This window comes from Lactuca serriola, chromosome 3 (assembly GCF_051521515.1).
Source record: "Lactuca serriola cultivar US96UC23 chromosome 3, Lser_US96UC23_V15, whole genome shotgun sequence".
Lineage (NCBI taxonomy): Eukaryota > Viridiplantae > Streptophyta > Magnoliopsida > Asterales > Asteraceae > Lactuca > Lactuca serriola.
This window is the reverse complement of record NC_136410.1, coordinates 161,332,951-161,341,198: the sequence shown is the minus strand read 5'-3', so window position 1 is coordinate 161,341,198 and position 8,248 is coordinate 161,332,951. Positions and strand designations below refer to the sequence as shown.

Here is an 8,248-nt window from a genome sequence, read left to right as displayed (position 1 = left end):
TTTTAGTTTTTTAACCGGTCAATTTTATATTGAATTACATACGTTATAATAAAGTTGATTTTAGACAACATATTACATGTTATAAACAGTTGTAATCCGAAATAAAATTATAATCATATGTTATTTTTATGATTATCCCATTATTTATTTGTTCGCATTAATTAGGATGAGATTTGTTTTTGAAAGTTTTGGGTGTGTATAAGCAACGAAAACCAAAGATAAAGGTCCAAATCTAAAATTACAGATTTTGCAAACCTTTTGACTTTTTCCAAAAAACCCAAAGAACAGAGAAGGAAAATGAATCGAAAGGCGAAAACTTGGTCTTGCTCTCTTTCGCAAAACACAGAATTAGGGTTTGAATAAAACCCTCTTAACACTTGATACAAAAACACAGATCTCTAAATCCAAATCAACCCCTTTTTCAAGATTTAATTTCATAGAACCCTTGTTAGGGTTCCACCAATGGGTCGTCATCCAATACCCTTAAAGCTCCTGTCACTTCTCTGGGTGTTCATCACTTCTTTCAGTTCCTACGCCGTTTTGGGTAACGATTTGGACAAATCGGCACTGCTGGAGTTCAAGAGCTCCGTTTCCGACCCTTCGGGAGTGCTGGCAAGCTGGAGAGAAAGCAATTCGGATCTCTGTTCGTGGGTTGGAGTCTCATGCGGGTCGGATTATCGGGTTGTAGCTCTTAATATCACCGGTGGAGGTAATTCAGGCTCTTTCACTTGTACTGAATATGATCAATTTCAACTGTATGGATTTGGAATCAGGAAAAATTGTGTGGGTCGTAATGCGAAATTGATGGGTAAGTTGTCAAATGGTATCTCAAAGCTTTCAGAACTTCGAATCTTATCGCTCCCGTTCAATGATTTAAATGGTGAAATTCCTGATGAAATTTGGGGTATGAAGAAGCTGGAAGTGATTGATCTCGAAGGGAACATGCTCAATTGGAATTTAAACTCCAATTTCAGAGATTTGGAAAACCTTAGGGTTCTTAACCTCGGGTTTAATCAGATATCTGGAAAAATACCGAATTCGTTATCCAATTTGAAGAATCTCCAGGTCTTAAATCTCGCAGGAAATCATCTAAATGGTTCAATTCCAATGTTCTTCAACGAGTTTATCAATTTAAGGGGTTTATACTTGTCATTCAACCAGCTTTCAGGCAAAATCCCAAGTGAAATCGGGTATAATTGTGGTAATCTTGAGCATCTAGAACTCGCAGCAAACTTCTTACTTGGAGCAATTCCCGCAAGTATATCAAATTGCACCAAATTGCGATCAATTTTGCTGTATTCAAATATGCTTCAAGAAGAAATCCCAATCGAATTTGGTCAGCTTAAATCGCTACAAATATTCGATGTTTCAAGAAATAGTCTTAGCGGCCCAATTCCACCACAGCTCGGGAATTGCACAAACCTCTCGATTCTCGTGCTCTCAAACCTCTTCACTCCCATCCCTATTTCTGCTCAATCCGAAGAAGAGTATAATTACTTTCAGGGTCCACTACCTTCCGAAATTACCATTTTACCCAAGCTAAAGCTGCTATGGGCACCAAGAACAACTTTAGAAGGCAAATTTCCGACCAATTGGGGTGCTTGTACAAGCTTACAAATGATAAATTTGGGTCAAAATTTCTTCACAGGTGAAATCTCAAACGGGCTTAATCTCTGTAGAAAGTTACATTTTCTTGATTTGAGTTCGAACAAGTTGACAGGACAACTTAGCAATAAACTCCCGGTTCCTTGTATGACTCTTTTCGATGTCAGCAACAATCGTCTCTCAGGGGCAATTACGTCTTTTCGCCACACCGTCTGTGAACCCCTAGATCCATCATCAACATACATACAATTCTTCACATCTCAAGCTCCAAATAATGGTGGAAATCATGCAATAATTCATAATTTCAGCAGGAATAATTTCACAGGATCGTTAATTTCAATTCCAATTGCATCAAAACCGGAAAAAAACTCGGTTTATTCGTTTCTCGCCGGAGAGAACAACCTCACCGGAGTTTTGTTCGATAAATGTCCCGATTTCAAAGAAATTGATGTGAATCTCAGCTCAAACGGGTTTTCCGGCGAGATTCCGGCGAATATTGGCCGGAATTGCAGATCTTTGCGGGTTTTCGATGTCTCCGGGAACCGTTTATCCGGGATCATTCCTTCTTCTTTCAGTGAATTAGATTCTTTAATTTCACTCAATTTGAGCTACAACATGTTACATGGAGTAATCCCCGATAACTTTGGAGAAATTAAGGTTCTCAGGAATCTCTCATTATCAAACAACAATCTTTCCGGTTCGATTCCTCAAAGTTTGGGAAGTTTAAAGTCTTTACAAGTTCTAGAACTTTTCTCCAATTCCTTATCCGGAAAGATTCCAGAAGATTTTGTAAATCTAAGAAATTTAACCGTTTTTTTACTCAACAACAACAAACTTTCCGGCGAGATTCCGGCAGGATTCACAAAGATGATCAAATTCAACATCTCCGGCAACAATATCTCCGGCCCTTCGCCGGAAAACTTAATGTCAAGCACAAGCACAGAACAACAACAACAACCACCACCGGAACCCGGAAGATCCACCAGTGGCGATTTCGTAAATTACTCCAATTCACCAACTCCATCCACAAAATCCAACAACCAAAACTTCAGTTCAATCGAGATCGCCTTGATCACATCCGCCTCCGCCATTTTTTCCGTCCTTTTAGCTCTCATGGTTCTCTTCTTTTACACCAAATGGCGACCCAAATCCATAACCCACGGGTCGACCCGTAAAGAAGTCACCCTTTTTACTGATCTTGGTGTCCCGTTGACTTTCGAGAGTGTCATTCAAGCCACCGGAAACTTCAATGTCAGCAATTGCATCGGAAACGGTGGGTTCGGGGCCACGTTTAAAGCCGAAATTGCCCCCGGGTTTCCGGTGGCGGTGAAACAGCTAGCGGTAGGGCGGTTTCAAGGCGTACAACAATTCGACGCGGAAATCAAAACATTAGGGCGGCTCCGCCACCCGAATCTTGTAACCCTAATCGGATACCACGCGAGTGAAACCGAAATGTTCCTTATCTACAACTACTTGCCAGGTGGCAATTTGGAAAGATTCATCCAAGAACGGTCAACGCGAGCGGTCGACTGGCGGGTCCTACACAAAATCGCGTTGGATGTTGCGCGGGCCCTACACTACCTCCATGACCAATGTGTCCCGCGTGTTCTTCATCGTGATGTGAAACCGAGTAACATTTTGTTAGATGATGATTTCAACGCGTATTTATCTGATTTTGGTTTGGCGCGGCTTTTGGGTACGTCGGAGACTCACGCCACAACGGGAGTCGCCGGAACTTTCGGTTACGTGGCGCCGGAATACGCGATGACATGTCGGGTATCTGATAAAGCAGATGTGTATAGCTACGGTGTGGTGCTTTTGGAGCTTTTGTCTGATAAAAAAGCGTTGGATCCTTCGTTTTCATGTTATGGTAACGGGTTTAATATTGTCGGGTGGGCGTGTATGTTACTAGGGCAAGGACACGCGAAGGAGTTTTTTACTGCGGGGTTGTGGGATTCGGGGCCGCACGATGATTTAGTCGAGGTACTGCATCTTGCAGTTGTTTGCACGGTGGAGTCGCTATCGAGACGACCCACCATGAAACAAGTGGTACGGCGGTTGAAACAACTTCAACCGCCGTCGTGTTAGTGGTCCCCACATATTTGTCTTAACGTCAAATATGTAGGAATTTGATAGCGGTCCCCATTGATAGTACTATTGTGATTAGTTCACAATAGTACTAGTAGTGGTCCCCACACGAGGGGAAAATATACAGACTTAGTTTTTATATTCAAGTTTGGGTATTAGATTCTTTGCTTTAAGGACATTTTGATTTACCTTTCTCATATTGGCTTCTCATATTGGCTGTGGACTGATTGACGTGATGCCATTTAGTATTAATAGTGATTTGTAAATTGGTGTATAGGGTGGTTTGCACAGATGAAGATTTGTTGCAAACGTGTTGGATGTATTTTTATTACTTGTAATGTATCGTTTTTTATTTTTGTGTATAAAATTTTAAAAGTCAGGTCTTTAAATTATGATTTGGGTAGAGAAGAAGATTTGTTGCAATGGCACAGATGTAATTTCTTGTAGTGTTTCGTTTGTTGAAATTTTGTATCAGAATAAAATATAGCAATCTCTAAATTATGCCGAAGAGATGATCGGCGGTGGATATGGTTATGTTTGGTGTTGCGTTTATTTTTTCTAATAGTTACTTTTGCATTTTTTTTTATTTTTTTATTTTCAACTTCAAGCAATTCTTATGTACATAATCATATATTGCACAGCATCTTGAGATCTTGCATACATGTATATGTAGCGCAATTTACTTTGAATTCCATTGTTTGATTTGTAGGATTTAGGGATGCAAAGAGTCGGGATCTGAAGCGTGGATTTGAAGACACTCTGCGAGAATTGTGGATAAAAAGCTTGGATGATAAGAATTAGTGAAAGAAAAAACTTTAAAGAACAAAATTACTTGGAAAAAAACATGGTCATTCAAGACACAAAACATCAATTTGGAATGGACTGCATCATGACAATGCAAATTTTATAAAACTGGGGTTTGCAAAAAAAAAAATTACGAATTTGTAGAAAGCAATGTCACAAAATAAAATATTTAAAAAACATAAATAAAACAAAATCGTAAAATAACTTGTTAAAAATTTAGAGAGAAGTTTTGACCAAGTTTATTGAAAAATAAAAATTGGACCAATTTTAAAAAAAGAGAAAGGTTGAATAAGAAAAGCTTGAATATGGTTTATATTATAAAAAAGTGTATAACGAACTTGTAAAAATGGGTCTAACTTGTAAATAGTTTTAAAAACAATGTGGTGAAAGGAAGAGATTTGACCCTTAATCTCAAGTTTCCCTTGCTAATCAAGGTCATCCACAATAAAGGGTTAAATAAGGGTTTAAACAGAATAAAATTGAATATTGCTAATCAAGGTCATCAACAATAAATGGTTAAATAAGGGTTTAAACAGAATAAAATTGAATATAATATAGAAAAAGAGAAATAGTAGAGTTAAATAAAGATTGAACAAATTATAGAAATTGTTAATGCAAAATGCTAGGTTTTTTTATGAATTGAATACAAAATACATGTTTTTTCTCCTACATGACAATCTATATAATTCATTTCATTCAACATCCCTTATGGATGACCTAAACGTTACATATATAGATGCTAGTGAGATAAACAAAGTTCTGTATATGGGAAATGATTTGTACACGACAAGCCCTTGGCCCCGCGTGGTCAAGTACGGATAATACAATCGAATTGCAGCGCGCCACCACGCCGTGGTGTGACAACCGAGAAGATTCTGACGCTTATCTTTAGGAGAGATTAGGAAAAATAGATGTAATAGCTTAATATTGTAATATTTGATTTTGAGATAATAAAAATCAAATGTTCCATTACATTTATTGTTAAAATGACTATTAGGCTAAAAAATAAGCATCCAAAAAGTTTTACCATATTCTAAGCTAGTTAATATATTTGGAAAGTACTCGTTCACGTGATCTCAATGATATAAAATTCGTAAAAAATCCGACTCCAAAGGAAAAAACTATGAATTTTATAAAAATAAAAAATCAACCTTGTAATTAAAATTAATTACGTCAAAACGGTACTTAGAGATTGGTTAAATTTTGACTAAAAGTGCAAAAGGGAGGTTTGTAGTACTCCTTAAGATAAAAACTTGACAAAGAATGCCGAAAACGAGATATGTATAAGAAAGATATGATTTGTGTAAAATCATTTATTTTTACCCCCATTAGGCACAAAAATGAAACTCAAAAGTAACTAAAGCAATCTAAAGAAAATTTGTAGTACTCCTTGAGATCATCACATAGATATAAAGACGGCTTAGATCAGAGATCACACAAAGAAGTTATGATTTTTACATAATCATTTCGTGTGCGCGAGATGCACGCCTATACCTGTCGCGCACCCGACACTGGACTCGAGTAGATTGTGAGTGATGTGGCCAATTAGGGTATTGACATGTGGCCTTCTCTGAATGGAGCCACGATGATCATGTAAAACACGCACATATATTTCCGTTGCGCGCACCCGAAATCCATGCCTATAAATAGAATGACGGGCAGAGCCATTCTGCACACCATTCTCTACATCACTCTCTTTGCATCTCTCAAACTGGTAGCCGTCCTAGGAGATCCCCAGAGTCCCGAGCCCAATTCAACCCTACTCCAACGTTATCATGAGACAAGGGTAACTTCACGACCCTATTTACTACTTTAAAAGTTTTACGGGGTGGAATACATGCTTATCAACCTGCTTTACCAATATATATATATATATATATATATATATATATATATATATATATATATATATATATCAATCGTTATATAAAGCATGAAACCTTAGGGTAATGTAGCTATAGATACTATACCTAGTTGTAAGCTATGATATTATACCTAAAAGTTATGATACCCGATAATTTATGAAGAGATATTACCTAAATGTTATAATGACCAGTTTCTTAGGATAACATAGTACCTAGAAATAATGTTGGTCAAATATAAGGATATGTACTGTACCTAATCGTCACTCTGCCGAATATCCAGTTATCAAATTAACCATAATTAGGGTATATATATATATATATATATATATATATATACACACACAAACACACACTAGATAACTATGAGATCTAAAAGGTATAATTATCAAATTTAAAAATAAAAAGATTTATATTGAGATAGTTATAGGTAATTGTTGAATCTATATGCTCAAGAATCATTATGGAGTGACATTGCTAATAATATATGATCCTATAGGATCACACCTTTATGAAGTTATCACATTTTATATATTTATTATTAATGTGATTATTAATAAATAATATCAATTCTTGTATTTTAATTTGGGAATAGTTATTGTTTTATGAAAATAATAATTATAAGAGAGTATAACTAGTTATTATTTCATATGGATAATAAGTCATGCACAACTTTTTGGACTAGTTGAATCCTTTTTTGTCTTTTACCTAAAGACAAAGTTTATATTTTATAAACTTTGAGTTTATAAAATTTAAACTAATTCTTTTGTAGCATGATGAAGTTAGGAGACAAGTTTTGTCTCTTTCTTTCACTATATGGCCGAAAGTTATGGAAAAGCATGAGAGGTTGCTTGTCAACTTTCCTCCCATGCTCCCCATGCCCTAAAAGCTAGTAAATATTGTTGACAACTCAAGCTGTTGACAGAACAACAATAAATCCACCAGATCACAAGATTAATTTTGTAACATCCCAAAAACACAGACTAAAATTTTCGTTTAATTTAATAATAAAAAACCATAGTCAATAAATCTCATATAAAAATCATAAGTAATGTATCTCAAAATATTATAACAACTATCAAGTATATCAGAGTATAAACATCCCAGGATGAACAAATGGTGTGTGCACTGCAATCTTCCCGAGCTTCTCTTTTGAAAACTGAGTACCTGAAACCAAAACTGAAAACTGAAAGCACGAAGCTTAGTAAGCTCCCCCAAACTACCACATACCATACAATCACATATAAAGCACATACTGGGCCTTGCCCACTGCATCAGACTGAAATCCGGAAACTGCATCGGACCGAAGTCCGAAAACTGCATCGGATCGAAGTCCAGAAACTAACCAGGGCCTTGCCCTCTGCATCGGACCGAAGTCCGAAAACTGCATCAGACCGAAGTCCGAAAACTAACCAGGGCCTTGCCCTCTGAATCGGACCGAAGTCCGGAACCTGCATCGGACCGAAGTCCAGAACTAACTGCATCGGACCGAAGTATGGAACCGACTGCATCGGACCGAAGTCCGGAACTGACTGGGACCTTGTCCCCTGCATCGGACTGAAGTCCGGAACTAACTGGGACCTTGTCCCCTGCATCGGACCGAAGTCCGGAACTAACTGACCATAACATAGCATAAACATATCAAATAGCATGAACACATATACTGCATACTGCATTAGACCAGGGTCCGGAACACATAACACAAAACATGCTTGAATCACAAAGACATCAAGCAATCTAACTACTGCATCGGACCGAGGTCCAGAACTACTGCTAACTAAACGGGCTGGCATTGTGGCTGTAGACCCGTTCCTATTGGAAGGAAACTCACCTCACACTGCTGAAGTCCTACTGACAAAACCATAGCTGCTGGATGACATATTCCCAAA

General features: G+C 37.4%; 1 pseudogene across 1 annotated transcript; it reads left to right on the top strand.

Moving 5' to 3' along the window:
* The first annotated feature begins 242 nt into the window (after window positions 1-242).
* Window positions 243-4,227, top strand: LOC145093309 (LRR receptor-like serine/threonine-protein kinase RPK2 pseudogene; annotated as a pseudogene). The gene has a single exon (XR_013702826.1). The product of XR_013702826.1 is annotated as an LRR receptor-like serine/threonine-protein kinase RPK2 pseudogene (transcript).
* Window positions 4,228-8,248: the final 4,021 nt, after the last annotated feature.